Source organism: Hylobates moloch, unplaced genomic scaffold (assembly GCF_009828535.3).
Source record: "Hylobates moloch isolate HMO894 unplaced genomic scaffold, HMol_V3 SCAFFOLD_20, whole genome shotgun sequence".
Classification (NCBI taxonomy): Eukaryota; Metazoa; Chordata; class Mammalia; order Primates; family Hylobatidae; genus Hylobates; species Hylobates moloch.
The window spans coordinates 32,952,664-32,971,433 of NW_026652295.1; the positions used below are offsets into that span (position 1 = coordinate 32,952,664).

Here is an 18,770-nt window from a genome sequence, read left to right on the forward strand (position 1 = left end):
GCCTCCTGAGTAGCTGGGACTACAGGTGTGTGCCACGGTGCTCAGCTTCATGAGACCAGTGATTATTATTGAATCTTGCTCTGTCACCTAGGCTGGAGTGCAGTGGCACAATCTCAGCTCACTGCAACCTCTACCTCCTGGACTCAAACGATCCTCCTGACTCAGCCTCCCAAGTAGCTGGAACTACAGGTGAGCACCACCATACATGGATGATTTTTTTTTTTTTTTTTTTGTGGAGACAGGGTTTCAGTATGTTACCCATGCAGGTCTTTAACTTCTGGACACAAGTGATCCGCCTATCTTGCCCTCCCAAAGTGCTGGGATTAAAGGTGTGAACCACCATGCCAGGCCCCATTTAACCAATTATTGTCCATTTCTACACAATGCTTACCCCACAGTACTCCACAAATATGATTCCCAAGTCCCCATACCCATAAGATGCACTTCCAATTAGCTACCAGCTTTTCTGGCTGAAAACATTACCTTGGGCCTGTCTTGAGCCACTGGTTGGTTCAGAGCTGGTATCTCAAATGCTTTAACCACCTCCATCCCAGTAACTTGTATTTACTGCAAGCAGATAGTCATGGTGACTGATCTGCAAGCCAAGGTTGGTGTCCTGCCCAGCAAAAGTCCGCAGGATTGTCTCAGCTCTCACTGGGCTATGCCAAGTTTCCCTTCTGGCATTGTGCCAGGTGTATGTTTGCAGTCCCTTTCCTGTACCCATGGTAAGATCACACTTGATTACCGGAAAACTGTATACACACCTCTAGTCCATTTAGTCATGCCATAAGATGATAGATCACCACTCGGAGTCCAAGGAAAACTACAATTCTTATTCCTTCCTTAAAGGAACCTGGACAGCAAAGATCCTACTGCCCAATATTTATCCCTATTATGTTAAGACATAAAAATGTTGGTCGGGCACAGTGGCTCACGCCTGTAATCCCAGCACTTTGGAAGGCCAAGGTGGGCGAATCACCTGAGGTCAGGAGTTCAAGACCAGCCTGACCAACATGGGGAAACCCCATCTGTACTAAAAATACAAAATTAGCCGGACGTGGTGGCAGATGCCTTTAATCCCAGCTACTCGGAAGGTTGAGGCAGAATTGCTTGAACCTGGGAGGTGAAGCTTGCAATGAGCTGAGATCACACCATTGCACTCCAGCCTGGGCGACAGAGCTAGACTTCATCCCCACCCCCCCCGCCCAAAAAAAAAAAAAAATTTCAGATGACTTTCAAATGTTTTGGTCTTTTTGAGACAGGGTCTTGCTATGTTGCCCAGGCTGGTCTCAAACTCCTAGCCTCGAGCAATCCTGCCTCAGGCTCCTGAGTAGCTGGGACTACAGGCGTTAGCCACTGTGAACAGCGGTTTTTGTGCATTGTTTTCTCCCTTGATTCTTGTCAACAAACACTGAGCCTTGAAGACTTAGATTAGTAATGTTGGCCTAAACACCATTCCTGTGCTTCTTCCCCATAAATTGAAGGATTCCTTGGTTGTTACCTTTCATCCTCCCTCCTCAGTACTTCTTATAGTTCCTGACAGCAGGCACAAATCACGACTCCAGGCCAACCAGCAACTTTCCCACCAGGCTGAGCTGAGGCAGCATGGCTGGTCTAGAGAAGGGACCCAGTTTTCCAACTGCAGCAAGCACCATATGGGACACCACTCTGCAGGGAGGCGCTGGCTAGAGAAAGCAGGGCACACGCCAAAGACAAGTACAGCAGCAGCCGGTGTCACCCAGGACAGTGACAACTCTCCAAACCAAGCCTGTACTGCCCCATTTACATTCTGACGCTTAAACTGTTTCTGTTCAGGCTGCACAACGCAAAAAAATGGACACAAGATTAAGGTTTTTTGGCTGTAAGTTTTATTCAATGCAAAAGAATCCTCTCCAATTTTACTGAGGTGGCTGACCACGTCCACGACCAAATCCGCCTCTCTGTAAGAGAAAGCACATCACATCAGCATGAGCAGCACTCTGGTTTCATCTTTCGAGGTATTGCTAACTTTCAGGCCTCATTATAACTCCAGAGGCCCCCAAATGTAAACAGCTGGGAGAGAGCTGAGTACAGGCTATAAATCCCAGCACTGCCCCTTACTGGATGTGGGGCCATATCTAACATCTAGGCCCATTTCTTCATTGGTAAAGTGGGAGTATGGCCACTCACCCACAGTGTGTTCATACATACTCCTATGAAAGCATCCGGCACCAGGATTGGACCGTTTCTACTGTACATGCTTTTTACAAATGACATTATCTGAGAGCAATCGTGTGCTATGAGGACCTGCCACAGGACAAAAGTGATATGCCAGTACTATGCCTGGATTAACTAATCTCACAACTACATTGGTAGCTGTAATTATCACCTCTATTTTATAGATGGGGAAACTGAGGCAGAGGGGAACCTACCTAACATTACATCAACTGAAAAAAGAGGATTTGATTTCATACCATCTTGGTTCTTAAGCCCACCCACCTTCCAGTGTTTAGTTCAATGTCAAGCATTAATGAAACAGAAAATACTAGTAGGCCACATGTACTGATTTCTGAGACTCATTTCAGTAATTTATGTATTTACAAAAGTTTGCATGCTACAACTCAATGTAAAATTTGGAATCTGGAAAAAAGTGGGAGGAGGGAACTGGTTGACAGGACCCACCCATACTATGTGACATCCCTACAACTTGCAGAGCAACCAGACTGAGGCCAGAACAAGTGATGGCTCATGGAAAACAAATAGGAAGATACTCACAAACTGGAATTCGGTTGCTGACCCAGCCCCAGCCTCGGCTTTCTTGTCGGCACCAGCTAGAAAGTGAAACATCGATTTAGAATCATCATATGATCTAATCTACTACAGAACAAGGGAAGACAAATCACCGACTCCAATCTTACAGGAAAAGCCACATACCACACCATTAAATATAAGCAAATTACACCAGTGGTGGTGAATACCTTCTGAGCCACCTTTGTCTCTCCTGGGGCACCCTTCTCAGCCTTCCTTATGTCACCCTTCAATACTCACAGCCCAAACTGTAAATCCGCCCAAAGGATTCCTACTTCCTATCACACTGACTGACTTACCCACTTCAGAGCATCATCTAGATAACAAGGGGAGTGTCATTACGAAGAACTAACATGTAAAGGGAAGGGCCCCCCTTAATTACCAACTTGGGAGAAAAGCAGACAAGATGCTGCCTGGTCCTATATCCCAGTCACAGTTCAACTGGAGACGTGTGTGAAATTCACCAGTTTTCTTTTACTTATTTGAGACAGGGTCTTACTCTGTCACCCAAGGTGGAGTGCAGTGGTACGATCTCAGCTCACTACAACCTCTGCCTCATGGGCTCAAGCGATCCTCCCACCTCAGCTGGGACTACAGGCAGCTAATTTTTATATTTTTGTTTGTTTGTTTGAGACTGAATTTCGCTCTTGTAGCCCAGGCTAGAGTGCAATGGCGCAATCTCGGCTCACTGCAACCTCCGCCTCCCAGGTTCAAGCAATTCTCCTGCCTCAGCCTCCCGAATAGCTGGGATTACAGGCATGTGCCACCATGCATGGCTAATTTTTTTGTATTTTTACTAGAGATGGGGTTTCTTCATGTTGCTTTCTCCAGGCTGGTCTCAAACTCCCGACCTCAAGTGATCCGCCCGCCTCGGCCTCCCAAAGTGTTGGGATTACAGGCACGAGCCACCGCGCCAGCCCTAATTTTTATATTTTTTGTAGAGATGGGGTTCTGCCATGTTGCCCAGGCTGGTCTCAAACTCCTGAGCTCAAGTGATCTGCCTGCCTCAGCTTCCCTAAGTGCTGGAATTACAGGTGTGAGCCACTGCACCCAGGCAATTACAAAGACTTAGGAAAAAAAGAATGTAAAATATTTCACTAGTGTTTATACTGATTACATGTTAAATTAACACGTTTAGATATTTTTTAAACCGATTTTATTTACTTTTTTTTTTTGAGACGAAGTCTCACTCTTGTCCGAGGCTGGAGTGCAATGGTGCAATCTCGGCTCACTGCAACCTCTGCCTCCTGGGTTCAACCGATTCTCCTGCCTCATCCTCCCGAGTAGCTGGGACTACATGTACATACCACCACGCCTGGCTAATTTTTTGTATTTTAAGTAGAGACGGGGTTTCACCACGTTGGCCAGGCTGGTCTCAAACTCCCGACCTCAGGTGATTTGCCCGTCTCGGCCTCCCAAAGTGCTGGGATTACAGGAGTGGGCCACCGCACCCGGCCCTGATTTATTTGAGTTGGGGGGGGGGGGGTCTCACTCTGTCGCCCAGGCTGGAATGTAGCAACAAGATCATAGCTCGCCGTATCTCAAACTCCTGGGCTCAAAACAATCCTCTCACCTTGGCCTTCCAAGTAGCTGGGACTATAGGCACATACCACCATTGCCAACTCACTTTTACAAATACTTGATTAAATAAAAGACATTAGTACTCAAATAACCTGTTTCCACTTGCTTTTTCAAGTGTGGCTACCAGGAAATTTTGTATTACATCTATGGCTCACATTGGGCACAAGAATAGGGGGAGGAAAGCAAATGCCAATAATGAATATGGTTTCAGTAATCGTTAAAAAAATTTTTTTTTGAGACAGGGTCTTGCTGTTGCCCAGGGTGGAGTGCAGTGGCATGATCTCGGCTCACTGCAACCTCCGCCTCCCAGGTTCAAGCAATTCTCCTGCCTCAGCCTCCCGAGTAGCTGAGATTATTACAGGCAGGCACACACCACCACGCCTGGCTAATTTTTGTATTTTTAGTAGAGATGGGGTTTTACCATGCTGGTCAGGCTGGTCTTGAACTCCTGACCTCAAGTAATCCACCTGCTTCGGCCTCCCAAAGTGCTGAGATTACAGGCATGAGCCACTGTGCCTGGCCCATAATCGTTAAACTTCCAGTATCACCAACTTCTTCTGAACCAAGGGCTGGAGAAATTCATTCCTTCTACTACCCTGTATGGTACTCAGGTCAAGTGGTCACTTCTCCAAAAGATGACAGAAGGAAGCTAAGAGTGGTAGAGGTTAGTAAACTCTTCTTGTACACCTTGCTTTTGTATCATAATCAACAACGGGTGACTTTATCCGGGTGGGCGCTGTGGCTCACGTCTGTAATCCCAGCACTTTGGGAGGCTGAGGCGGGCGGATCACGAGGTCAGGAGATCCAGACCATCCTGGCTAACCCGGTGAAACGCCATCTCTACTAAAAATACAAAAAAAATTAGCCGGGCATGATGGCGGGCGCCTGTAGTCCCAGCTACTCAGGAGGCTGAGGCAGGAGAGTGGCGTGAACCCAGGAGGCAGAGCTTGTAGTGAGCTAAGATCTTGCCACTGCACTCCAGCCTGGGTGACAGAGCAACACTGTCTCAAAAACGAAACAAAATAAAAAAAAACAAGTTGAATCCTATTATTCCTTTGCAAAAATACTAACAAAGGCTCCACATTTTACCGAAGAGTTTTTTTTTTTTTTTTTTTGAGACAGAGTCTTGCTCTGTCACCCAGGCTGGAGTGACAACTTAAACGATTACTGAAACCATATTTGTTATTGGCATTTGCTTTCCTCCCCCTATCCTTGTGCCCAATGTGAGCCATATATCTAATACAATGGCATGATCTCGGCTCACTGCAGCCTCTGCCTCCCAGGTTCAAGCAATTCTCATGCCTCAGCCTCCTAAGTAGCTGGGACTACAGACGCCCACCACCACACCGCCCTAATTTTTGTATTTTTAGTAGAGACATGGTTTCGTCATGTTGGCCAGGCTGGTCTTGAACTCCTGACCTCAAGTAATCTGCCCACTTGGACCCCCCACCAAAGTGCTGGGATTACAGGCATGAGCCACTGAGCCCGGCCTGAGTTTTGTTTTTTAAAAAATCCCAGCCTCCTCCTAATTCTTATCTATGAAATCACTGCATAAGGAAAGAAGCACAAAGGATTCCAGCTGTTCTGATGCTCTGCAGAGTGAAACCAAGAATCTTTCCTGGTCATTTTGTCATCATCAAGGGCTGAGCCCCACCCAGCCAGAGCCAGCTGTGAGAATCCAGACATTTTACCCCAACACCCCTAATATAGGCGATGCATTTACTCACGTGGCACAGCACTCCGTCTGTAGGTATCTCTGTCAGCTTCCCCTCTTGTGAGTCTCGCAGGTCGCTCACCCTCCAGACCTATGTAAATCAAACCACACTGTGAACACAGGGCAATGTGAGAACTCTGTCCCTTAAAGCCAAGAAAACTGGCATTGCTCTCCTGTTGTCACTCAGCAACCACTTGGTTAAGGTGGGTTAATGGGGACAGGAACTCCTTAAACCTACAATGTCAGCTAGAAATAATTATTTCTCCACAGAAACTTATTGACAATCTTGGCTGCAAATCTGCAAAAAGAAAAAAAAAAAAAAAGGCTTCCATTTTGTTTCAACATAAAACCATGTTCCAATTATTGGACCAATCTAGGTATCTAGCTATTTCTACGAACATCTGAATAGCCAAACTTTTGAATCTGACCCACGTTAAGTGGAAAACTTAGTATATGCAAACGGAAAAGGAAGCATCCTAAGCTGAAAGTCCCAACTCCAATATTAAGTACATAATCTAGGGATTACCAAGAATTGTTTAGTTCCTCTTGGGCTTCTTCACATACCTGTTAGGCTGTGGTATATATACTAAGGCAGTAATTTTATTATTTATTATCTTTTTTTGAGACGGAGTCTCACTCTGTCACCCAGGTTGGAGTGCGGTGGCATGATCTTGGCTCGCTGCAACCTCTGCCTCCTGGGTTCAAGCAGTTCTCTCACCTCAGCCTCACCAGTAGGTGGGATTACATGCATGTGCCACCACGCCCGGCTACGTTTTGTATTTTTAGTAGAAAGGGGGTTTCAACCTGTTGGCCAGGCTGGTCTCCAACTCCTGACCTCAAGTGACCCGCCCGCCTTGGCCTTCCAAAGTGATGGGATTATAGGCGTGAGCCACCATGCCCAGGCTAATTTTTTTTTGGTTGGTATCTTTAGTAGAGACAGGTTTTCACCATGTTAGGCTGGTCTTGAACTCCTGGTCTCATGTGATCCTCCCGCCTTGGCCTCCCAAAGTGCTGGGATTACAGGTGTGAGCCACCACACCCTAAGGCACAAACTTTAAGAGCTATCTTAAAAAAATTACATAAATGGCCAGACGCAGTGGCTCACGCCTGTAATCCCAGCACTTTGGGAGGCCAAGGCAGGTGATCACTTCAGGACAGGAGTTCAAGAACAGCCTGGCCGACATGGTAAAACCCTGTCTCTACTAAAATTACAAAAATTAGCCGGGCTTGGTGGTGCACGCCGGTGATCCCAGCTACCAAGAAGCTGAGGCAGGAGAATCACTTGAACCCGGGAGGCAGACGTTGCAATAAACTGGGATTGCGCCACTGCACTCCAGCCTAGGTGACAACATAAACAAACAAACAAACAAACACAATAAGTAACAGTTTAATCAAGTATTTTCTCTAGCCAGTTACCCTGGAACTTACCCGGAGTCCATATGATTAGAATATGAACTATGTCTCCTTTTTTTTTTGACACAGTGTCTTGCTTTGTTGGTCAGGCTGAGTGCAACTGCCACAATCACAGCTCACTGCAGCCTGGAGTTCCTGGGCTCAACCACAGGTGTGCACCACCATGCCTGGCTAATTTATTTTTTTGTAGACGGAGTCTCAGTATACTGCCTTAGCTGGTCTCAAACTCCTGGACTCAGTCTTCCTGCCTTGGCCTCCCAAAGTGCTGGGATTACAGGAATGAGTCACTGCACTCAGGCAGAATGAACTCCTTTTACAGCAGAAATAATCATGTAATGAGTGGCAAAAACAAATGTCAGGCCCAACTAAATCAGAATATATCAAGCACAGATAGGCACTGGTATTTTTTCCCCCAGGAGATTCCAAGATGTAGTAGACAACTTTTGCTAAAAAGATGTATTATGGGCTGGGCGCGGTGGCTCACACCTGTAATCCCAGCACTTTGGAAGGCTGAGGTGGGTGGATCACCTGAGGTCAGGAGTTCGAGCCCAGCCTGGCCAACAGAGTGAAACCACATCTCCACTAAAAATACAAAAATTAGCTGGGCATAGCTCTGGGTGCCTATAATCCCAGTCTCGGGAGGCTGAGACAGAATTGACTTCCACTGAGGTGGAAGTTGCAGTAAGCTGAGATCGCACCACTGCACTCCAGCCTCGGCAACAGAGTGAGACTCTGTCTCAAAAAATTATATCTACCTAATCACCAGAATCCCTTGGGGAGCTTTCATAACAAATTCCTGAGCTCCATAAAGTAACTCTCCAAGGGAACCTGGGCCCTCTGATGATCACGTTTAGGAATCTGCACATTTTGTCACCTCAACCTATGCCCTCTGCAGCTCCTACAAACCTACACAAAATACAGGCCAAGCACGGTGGCTTACCACTGCACTCCAGGCTGGGCAACAGGGCAAGACTCCGTCTCAAAAAAAAGAAAAAAAAAAAAAAAGCAACTGTGAGCCAGCAATGATCTCAAGAATCAGAAGATAATTCTCCTCGCACCACACATGCGTGCATATCCTTTCACATCGTGGTATACACCATCCGTTCTCCACTCCAGTTTCTAATTTTTTTCTCCTGTTGGCAAGAAAACTACAACACTCTTGTTTCTTTCGAGGTGGTAAATGGCTTTGCTTTGGACTTCTCAGGAATAGTACAACGCACTCTGCTGGAAAAGTTACTCAATGTAACTTTACCACATGCGTCTGGATGTTTTGTTTTTTTTTGTTTTTTTTTTTTGAGACGGAGTCTCGCTCTGTCACCCAGGCTGGAGTGCAGTGGCGCAATCTCGGTTCACTGCAAGCTCCGCCTCCCGGGTTCAGGCTATTCTCCTGCCTCAGCCTCTCCGAGTAGCTGGGACTACAGGCGCCCGCCACCCCGCCCGGCTAATTTTTTTGTATTTTTTAGTAGAGACGGGGTTTCACCGTGGTCTCGATCTCCTGACCTCGTGATCCGCCCGCCTCGGCCTCCCAAAGTGCTGGGATTACAAGCGTGAGCCACCGCGCCCAGCCTAGGTGAAGTCTTATAAGAAAATAACAGAGAAAGGAAAGAAACACTGTCAGAGTATTTTCCAGAATTATTGGAAGACAATGTGAATCCTGAAAATCTGAGACAGGTCTGTTAATTTAGAAAGTTTATTTTGCCAAGGTTGAGGATGCACCCATGATTCAGCCTCAGGAGGTCCTGACGACATGTGCCCAACGTGGTCAGAGCACAGCTTGGTTTTATACGTTTTAGGAAGACATGAGACATCAATCAACATATGTAAAATGAACATTGGTTCGGTCCAGAAAGGTGAGATAACTCAAAGCAGGGAGGGGGCTTCCAGTTCACAGGTAGGTGAGAGACAAACGGTTGCATTCTTTTGAGTTTCTGATTAGCCTTTCCAAAGGAGACAATCAGATACGCATTTATCTCAGTGACCAGAGAGAGGACTTTGGTTTTGTTTGTTGTTTTAAGACAGAGTCTTACTCTGTCACCCAGCCTGGAGTGCAGTGGCACAATCTTGGCTCACTGCAAGCTCTGCCTCCGGGGTTCAAGCGATTCTTCTGCCTCAGCCTCCCTAGTAGCTGGGATTACAGGTATGCACCATCACGCCTGGCTAATTTTTGTATTTTTAGTAGAGACGGAGTTTCACCATGTTGGCCAGGCTGGTCTCAAACTCCTGACTTTAGGTAATCCTCCCACCTTGGCCTCCCGAAATGCTAGGATTACAAACATAAGCCCTTGCACCTGACCAGAGGGATGACTTTGGGGAAGATCTTAAAAGCAGCCAGTAAGAAAAGACCAGTGTGACTCTCACTTCCCAGCAGCAACGCTGGGATGCAGTCAACTGAAATATAGTCTCCCAGTTCTCTTCTCTTCCTAGAGCCATGGCGATCCTGCTGCAACATCAGACCATGTCACTTCCCTGCTTAAATCCCGCTAATGGCTCCCCAGTTCACTTGAAAAAATACTCAGTCCTTTTTTTTTTTTTTTGACAGAGTCTCACTCTGTCACTCAGGTTGGAGTGCAGTGGCGTGATCTCAGCTTAAGCAATTATTGTGCCTCAGCATCCCAAGTAGCTGGGATTACATATGTGCCACCAAGCCCAGCTAATTTTTGGTGTTTTTTTTTTGTATTTTAATAGAGACAAGGTTTCTCCATGTTACCTAGGCTGATCTCGAACTCCTGAGCTCAACTGATCTGCCCACCTCGGCCTCCCAAAGTGCTGGGATTACAGGTGTGAGCCACCATGCTTGGTTGACTTCATTTTTTTTTTTTTTTTTTACATCTTTTATCCTCCTGGAACGTTCTCTGATGTAAAACATTTTCCCTCCAAAGGGTTAGTCAGTATCTCAACACCATTTCCCCAATGAGCTATGCTTCTATTTATCTGAAATACCACTAAATTGTTTCTGAGAGATGAATTCAGTTTTAGATTTTGTTGCATTCAAGGTTCCCATGAGACACACTGGTGCAAATGCGCAGTATAATTTTAGATAAAGGGTTCTGAATGTGTCCTGTGGAAGAGAGCTGGGTCAGATGAGGAAAAGGCACCATCTAAGACCTTGTGAGGTTCTGAGGTCACCTAGAAAGGATAAGGAGTGAGGAGGAGACAAGGAGGAGCTCCACAGCACTGCCCAGCTCACCCTGGAATGATAGCGTTCCCTTAGTGTCTACATCCTGGATGGCACCTCCCCGAAGTCAGGGACCATGGCTTCCCCTCTCTCAGTGTCCTTTCTAGCATTTAGCATGGTGTCTCACACGTTAGTTAATAAAAGTTTCAAAATTAACAGTAACTGCATGGCAAGTGGAGGAAACAAAAGATGATGACTTGCTGAGACCAGCTCGGTCAGGGAGACCCTAACCCAGCAGCGCTAGAGGAATTAAAGACACACACACAGAAATATAGAGGTGTGAAGTGGGAAATCAGGGGTCTCACAGCCTTCAGAGCTGAGAGCCCCAAACAGAGATTTACCCACATATTTATTCACAGCAAACCAGTCATTAGCATTGTTTCTTTTCTTTTTTTTTTTTTTTTTTTTTGAGATGGAGTCTCGCTCTGTCGCCCAGGCTGGAGTGCAGTGGCATGATCTCGGCTCACTGCAAGCTCCGCCTCCCGGGTTCACGCCATTCTCCTGCCTCAGCCTCTCCAAGTAGCTGGGACTACAGGCGCCCGCCACCACGCCCGGCTAATTTTTTGTATTTTTAGTAGAGACGGGGTTTCACCGTGGTCTCGATCTCCTGACCTCGTGATCCGCCCGCCTCGGCCTCCCAAAGTGCTGGGATTACAAGCGTGAGCCACCGCGCCCGGCCAGCATTGTTTCTATAGAGATTAAATTAACTAAAAGTATCCCTTATGGGAAACGAAGGGATGGGCCGAATTAAAGGAATAGTTTGGGCTAGTTAACTGCAGCAGGAGCATGTCCTTAAGGCACAGATCGCTCATGCTATTGTTTGTGGCTTAAGAATGCCTTTAAGCGGTTTTCCGCCCTGGGTGGGCCAGGTGTTCCTTGCCCTCATTCCCGTAAACCCACAACCTTCCAGCGTGGGCGTTAGGGCCATTATGAACATGTTACAGTGCTGCAGAGATTTTGCTTATGGCCAGTTTTGGAGCCAGTTTATGGCCAGATTTTGGGGGGCCTGCTCCCAACAATGACTGACTAAGGAAGGAAGTGAATAATACTATCTCTGCCATTACCAAAGTCTTCTGAGATGCCAGCGCTTCATGGAGTTTGCCAAATTCCATTCCACACTTAGGCACTAGGTCCCTAGCCCTGGGCCAGATGATGGGGCTGACTGGGGACATGAGCACACAGGGATCCCATGACAAGCAATGTATACTTCTGTCATGTGTTGAGAGCTATGGAGAAAATGATCAGCCCGTGGTGATGAAGAGTAATGGGCAGTGAGGAGGTGATGTTTGATCTGAAACCTACAGAGAACTGAGAAGAGAACTGGGAAGGGGGAACAGGGCCTCTGAAAGGCCCCGATGCAGGAAAGAGCTTGAGCTGAAAGGCAGCCAGGATGATTAGGACATGGTAACAAGGTGAAGCTGGACCGCACATCGACGTCAGGAAGGCATCAGGATTTTATTCAAAGTGCAACGAAAAGCCGTGGAAAGGTTTCAGGCAGTAGTGACAGGATTCAATGTATGTTTTAAAGAGATTACTTTTTTTTATTTATTTATTTATTTTGAGATGTACTTTAATTCTTGTCACCCAGGCTGGAGTGCAATGGCATGATCTCGGCTCACTGCAACCTCCACCTCCTGGGTTCAAGCGATTCTCCTGCCTCAGCCTCCCGAGTACCTGAGATTACAGGCATGTGCCTCCATGCCTGGCTAATTTTTGTATTTTTAGTAGACAAGGGGTTTCACCATGTTGGCCAGGCTGGTCTCGAACTCCTGACCTCAAATGATCCACCCACCTCAGCCTCCCAAATTGCTGGGATTATAGGCGTGAGCCACTGTGCCAGCCAAGAGATTACTTTTTGTTGTTGTTGTTGTTGTTTGTTTGTTTTTTGAGATAGAGTCTTGCTCTGTCTCCAGGCTGGAGTGCAATGGCACAATCTCGGCTCTCTGCAACCTCCGCCTCCCAGGTTCAAGCGATTCTTCTGCCTCAGCCTCCCTAGTAGCTGGGACTACAGGCATGCGCTACCATGCCCAGCTAATTTTTGTATTTTTAGTAGAGACAGGGTTTCGCCATGTTGGCCAGATGGTCTCAATCTCTTGACCTCATGATCTGCCTGCCTCGGCCTCCCAAAGTGCTGGGATTACAGGCGTGAGCCACTGCACCCAGCTGAGATTACTGTTACGGTGACCAACCCCACTCTTTCCACTCCCACTCCATATTGTACAGGAGATATTAATATGTCCCATGACATATAGGAATAACCACCTGCCAGGCGTTAAAGACAAAAAACAAAGCAAAACAAAACAAAATCCCCCTGAGGTTTAGTGACATGGATGTTTCTTGCCCAAGATCACAGAGTTATAAGTGATGGAACTGGGCTCTGACTGGAGAGCCTGCAGGCTTGCCGTGGCTCTACACCGTCCCTTTGCAATGAGGTCCCCCTGTGGAAGCCAGGGCCAGAGCCAGGGAGCCAGAGCCCAGGGTGTGGAGCAGGGAGAGAGGGCTTACCCTTGCTGCCCATAGAATCCTCTGGAAAGCTTTTAAAACTTCATTCACCCAGGCCACACGCCAGACTGATGTAGACAGATACCTTAGGATGGGACCCAGGTGTCAGTATTTTACTTTTTATTTTCTCTTGGTGTATAATATACATATTGGAAAGTGCACAGATCTTTAGGTTACAACTCAATGCATTTTTACATGTAGGTATGTGTGTGTATAAATCCATGTTAATTGCCATCCAGACCAAGATACAGAATATGGCTAATACCCCAAGAATCTCCTATGCAGACAGTCCCCCCACCTGCATTCCCAAGGGCACATGTTTTGACCGATATGGCCACAGTACGCACTGGTGTCCGGCAACCTACCCCTCCCTCTCTGTGAGGATCATGCATGTACGTAGCTAATTTTTGCTGCTGAGCTGTGTTCTACCGTAAAGCTATAACATAATTTGTTTATCCATTCACCAGCTGATGGACATTTACGTTTTTCCAGGGTTTAGCTATTTATAAATAAAGGTGCTAAGAATGTTCTTGTGTGTGTCTTTTGGTGGACATAGGTATGGAGCAGCAGCTGTTTTCTCTTTTTTTTCTTTTTCTTTTTTTTTTTTGAGAGATGGAGTCTTGCTCTGCCACCCAGGCTGGAGTGTGGTGGCGTGATCTTGGCTCACTGCAACCTCTGCCTCCTGGGCTCAAGAGATTCTCCTGCCTCAGCTTCCTAAGTAGCTGGGATTACAGGTGTATGCCACCACACCCAGCTAATTTTTGTATTTTTTTTAAGTAGAGATGGGGTTTCACTATATGTTGGCCAGGCTGATCTTGAACTCCTGACCTCAGGTGATCGGCCCCTTCTTGACCTCCCAAAGTGTTGGGATTACAAGCGTGAGCCACCGTGCGCGGCCTTTTCTTTTTGTTTTTTTTTTTTTCTGAGTCGGGGTCTCCCTCTTTCACCCAGACTGGAGCGCAGTGGTGTGATCACAGCTCACTGCAGCCTTGACCTTCTGGGCTAAAGCTATCCTTCCTACCTTAGCCACGCGAACAGCTGGGACTATAGGTGTGACCACCATGCCCAGCTAGTTTTTAAACTTTTGTATAGAGATGCAAGGGGCGTGGGATGGGTCTCACTATGTTGCCTAGGCTGGTCTTGAACTCCTGGGTTCATGTGATCCTCCCACATCGGCCTCCAAAAGTGGGATTATAGGTGTGAGCCACCGTACCCGGCCTAAATGACTATTTCTTTTTTTTTTTTTTTTTTTTTTTTGAGACAGAGTCTTACTCTGTCGCCCAGGCTGGAGTGCAGTGGCGCGATCTCGGCTCACTGCAAGCTCCGCCTCCCGGGTTCACGCCATTTTCCTGCCTCAGCCTCCCGAGTAGCTGGGACTACAGGCGCCCACCACCTCGCCCAGCTAATTTTTTGTATTTTTAGTAGAGACGGGGTTTCACCGTGTTAGCCAGGATGGTCTCGATCTCCTGACCTCGTGATCCGCCTGCCTCGGCCTCCCAAAGTGCTGGGATTACAGGCGTGAGCAACCGCGCCCGGCTATGACTATTTCTAAAGCAGCCACAGTTGTGAACCAGTGACTCTGAGGAACCTATGAACACCAAGAGAAGCCAGGGTTTAGGTCCCCAGCGACCCTGGGGATCTCCTCAGCTTGAAGAAGAGTAAACTGTGGTTTCTAAAGATTTTCAAGTTTCAGTCCCTTGCCTTTTGAGATTCCTGGGTCTTTCATAAAATCTCTGGTGTCGCAGCAGGAGTGGAGGGAGACCTAGAGGAGCAGTGCCCTCTGTGGCCAGCACTGCAGCCAGGAGATTTCTCTATTTCCTGGGCTCTGGGGATAGGGCTGAGGATACCAGTTCATGGCCCCGGTACAGCGATGCACTGAGTGTAAGAACATTAAAACAGACATTCCCAAGAGACACCCTGGGCCTCACCTCTTCCCCCATCTCCTGGCACCACACCTAAAATAGCTTCCTAATCCTGTAGAACATTATCTCTTCCCACTCATCCAGAAACCCCTTCAAAAGAGCCATCTGTGCTGCAATCTTCATTTGTAGCTCGCACGGCATATGTGAGTTTGCGGATGTAGGTAAATGGCTATTGATACATTCCCGAACACACATACACACACACACACACACACACACACACACACACTTGACGCCATGGGCTGAAGGGCTGTTTTCTCCTCTAAATGGCACCTGCTCCTCTCCACATGGGATGTCCCCTCCCCTTCGGTGGGCCACCTCTTTTCCTATTGTGGTTTGGTGCAGCTCCTCTGACCTCACCTTCCTGGTGCTGCTGTGATTATTTTCCTGAATTATTTGATTATGACCAGTGTCAAAGTGAAAACAGAGTCCAGGGAATGTCACATATTTATAGCCTGTTGGATCTGTTGCTTTGGGCCTCACTCTTGAGGAGATGATCCACATTGCTGTGAAGGTGGTCCATATTGGAGGCCATCATATTGCTATCAAAGTCTATGCTCACGGTATAAACCTCTGAGCATTTATCCTACTTCTTAGATTCTTTTTAACTGTCTTTTCTTTTGATACATATAATAATAATAATAATTATTATTATCACCCAGGCTGGAGCGCAATGGCATGATCTCGGCTCACTGCAACCTCCGCCTCCTGGGTTCAAGCAATTCTCCTGTCTCAGCCTCCCAAGTAGCTGGGATTACAGGCACCCACCACCACACCCAGCTAATTTTATTTTTTGTATTTTTTTAGTGGAGGGGTTTCGCCATGTTGGCCAGGCTGGTCTTGAACTCCTGACCTCAGGTGATCCACCCGCCTTGGCCTCCCAAATGTTGGGATTACAGGCATGAGCCACCATGCCTGGCCACAATTATTATTATTATTATTATTATTTTGTTATTATTATTATTTTTTTTTTCAGAGACAGAGTCTTGCTCTGTCACCCAGGCTGTAGTGCAGAGGTGCAATCTTGGCTCACTGCAACCTCTACTTCCCAGGTTCAAACAATTCTCCTGCCTCAGTCTCTCAAGTAGCTAGGACTACAGGCACACGTCGCCGTGCCTGGCTCATTTTTTGTACTTTAGTAGAGACAAGGGTTTCACGGTGTTGCCCAGGCTGGTCTCGAACTCCTGAGCCCAGGCAATCTGCCCACCTCGGCCTCCCAAAGTGCTGGGATTACAGGCGTGAGCCACTGCGCCCAGCCTAAAATTTATTTGTAAACATTTAATTATAAACTAAAATCAGATAAGAGACACTACAAAAAACAAAGATACAGCTTAGTGAACTTTTTTTCATTTTTTATTTTTTGAGACAGAGTTTTGCTCTTGCCCAGAACGGAGTGCAGCGGCTCGATCTCAGCTCACTGCAACCTCCGCCTCCCAGATTCAAGTGAATCTTCTGCCTCAGCCTTCCGAGTATCTGGGATTACAGGCATGTGCCACCATGCCCAGCTAATTTTGTATTTTTAGAAGAGACGGGGTTCCTCCATGTTGGTCAGGCTGGCTTCAAACTCCCCACCTCAGGTGATCCACCCTCCTTGGCATCCCAAAGTGTTGGGATTACAGGCATGAGCCACTGCGCCTGCCCACCCCCCCTCCCCCGTTTTTTTTTTTTTTTCCTTTTTTTCAGATGGAGTCTCACTCTGTTGCTCAGGCTGGAGTACAGTGGCAAAATCTTCGCTCACTGCAACCTCTGCCTCCCGGGTTCAAGCCATTCTCCTGCTTCAGCCTCCCAGATAGCTGGGATTACAAGCGTGCACCACCGCCAGCCAATTTTGTGTATTTTTAATAGAGACGGGGTCTCACTACGTTGGCCAGCCTGGTCTCGAATGCCTGACCTCAGGTGATCTGGCCCCCTTGGCCTTCTAAAGTGCTGGGAGTGCACGTGTGAGCCACCATGCCCATCCAGCTTAGTGAACTTTTATAAGGCAGACACCCTTGTAATCACCACCCAAGTCAAGAACTAGAACCTTGACATTGCCCGCACTCTCCCCCCATAGAAGCCCTTCTGTGCCGCATCCCAAGTGTAGTCCCTGGCTCCCTCCAACTAAGCCCACCATCCCGACTCATAGGACTCGCTTCCAGCGGGGTTCGTCACCCAAGAGTGCATCTCTAGACACCATTCTTCAGTCTTATCCATTTAAAAAAACAACTTTATTCAGGTATAATTTACATCTAATAAAATCCATCCATTTTAAGGACACAATTTTGATGAGTTCGACAGGTGTAGACAATTATGTAACCACCTATCACTCCCAAAATTCCCTTGTACCTCTTTATACCCGCTCCCCTTCCCCTAGTCCTGGGCCCACGCAACCACTAATTTGCTTTTTGTTGCTATAGATTAGATTTCCCTTTTCTAAAATTTTATATAACTAAAATCATGTTATATTCTCTTTTGGGTACAGCTTCTTTCACTAATAGTTTTGAAATTTATCCTTGTTCAGTATTTCCTTCCCTTTTTTTTTTTGAGATGGAGTCTTGCTCTGTTGCCAAGGCTGGAGTGCAGTGGCGTGATCTCAGCTCACTGCACCCTCCGCCTCCTGGGTTCAAGCAATTTTCCCGCCTCAGCCTCCCAAGTAGCTGGGACTACAGGCGCACGCCACCCCACCCGACGAATTTTTGTATTTTTAGTAGAGACGGGGTTTCTCCATGTTGTCCAGGCTGGTCTTGAACTCCTGATCTCAGGTGAGCTGCCCACCTCCGCTTCCCAAAGTGCTGGGATTAAACGCGTGAGCCACCACGCCCGGCCTGCCTTCCTTTTTATTGCCAGGAAGTATTCCACTGAATAAGTATACCAAAATAGTTTATGCATTCTTCTTTGATGGACATTTGAGTTATCAGTTTTTGGCTATCACCAATAAAGCTGCTAGAAGCATCAGATACAGGCTTCTGTATGGATATATGCTTGGGTATGGACATACACTTGGGTAAATAAATTCCTAGGAGTAGGATTGCTAGGTTTTATAGGAGATATGTGTTAAAATTTATACACAACTGTCAAACTTTTCCAAAATGCCTGTGTATTCACAAAAAACTCTCAAACTGAGTTTTTCTTCCACCCTTGGGCCAATACAACAATCAACATAGAAGACTTCCATGACCCCAACACACATGGGGACTTCTCACCAGCAAGCAAGTTATCAATTCTGCAGCACACACCAACTGGGCGCCAATTCCCACACTATCTACCTGGAGTTAGTGTCAGATTCCACATATTTGGAGCTCAGTCTCCAACACTACCCCTGCCACCCCCCCTCCAGATACTGTGGCTGGAATTAGTGGGTTCTTGGTCTCACTGACTTCAAGAGCGAAGCCGCAGCCCCTCACGGTGACTGTTGCAACTCTTAAGGCAGTGCGTCTGGAGTTGTTCATCCTTGGTCTCACTGACTTCAAGAATGAAGCCACGCACCCTTGGGGTGAGTGTTACAGTTCTTAAAGACAGTGTGTCTGGAGCTTGTTCCTTCAAATGTTCAGACGTGTTCAGAGTTTCTTCCTTCTGGTGGGTTTCTGGTCTACACTGGCTTCAGCAGTGAAGCTGCAGACCTTCATGTTGAGTGTTACAGCTCATAAAGGCAGTGCAAAACCAAAGAGTAAGCAGCAGCAAAATTCATTGCAAAGGC

The 18,770-nt window shown here is 47.0% G+C and overlaps 1 long non-coding RNA gene across 1 annotated transcript; it reads right to left on the reverse strand.

Annotated features, from left to right (window-relative positions):
- Window positions 1–1,826: 1,826 nt before the first annotated feature.
- Window positions 1,827–6,349, reverse strand: LOC116460512 (uncharacterized). Its single transcript, XR_004245821.2, has 3 exons — window positions 6,096–6,349; window positions 2,755–2,810; window positions 1,827–1,940 (listed from the first exon to the last, which is right to left on the reverse strand). It is a non-coding gene; the product is annotated as an uncharacterized LOC116460512 (long non-coding RNA).
- Window positions 6,350–18,770: the final 12,421 nt, after the last annotated feature.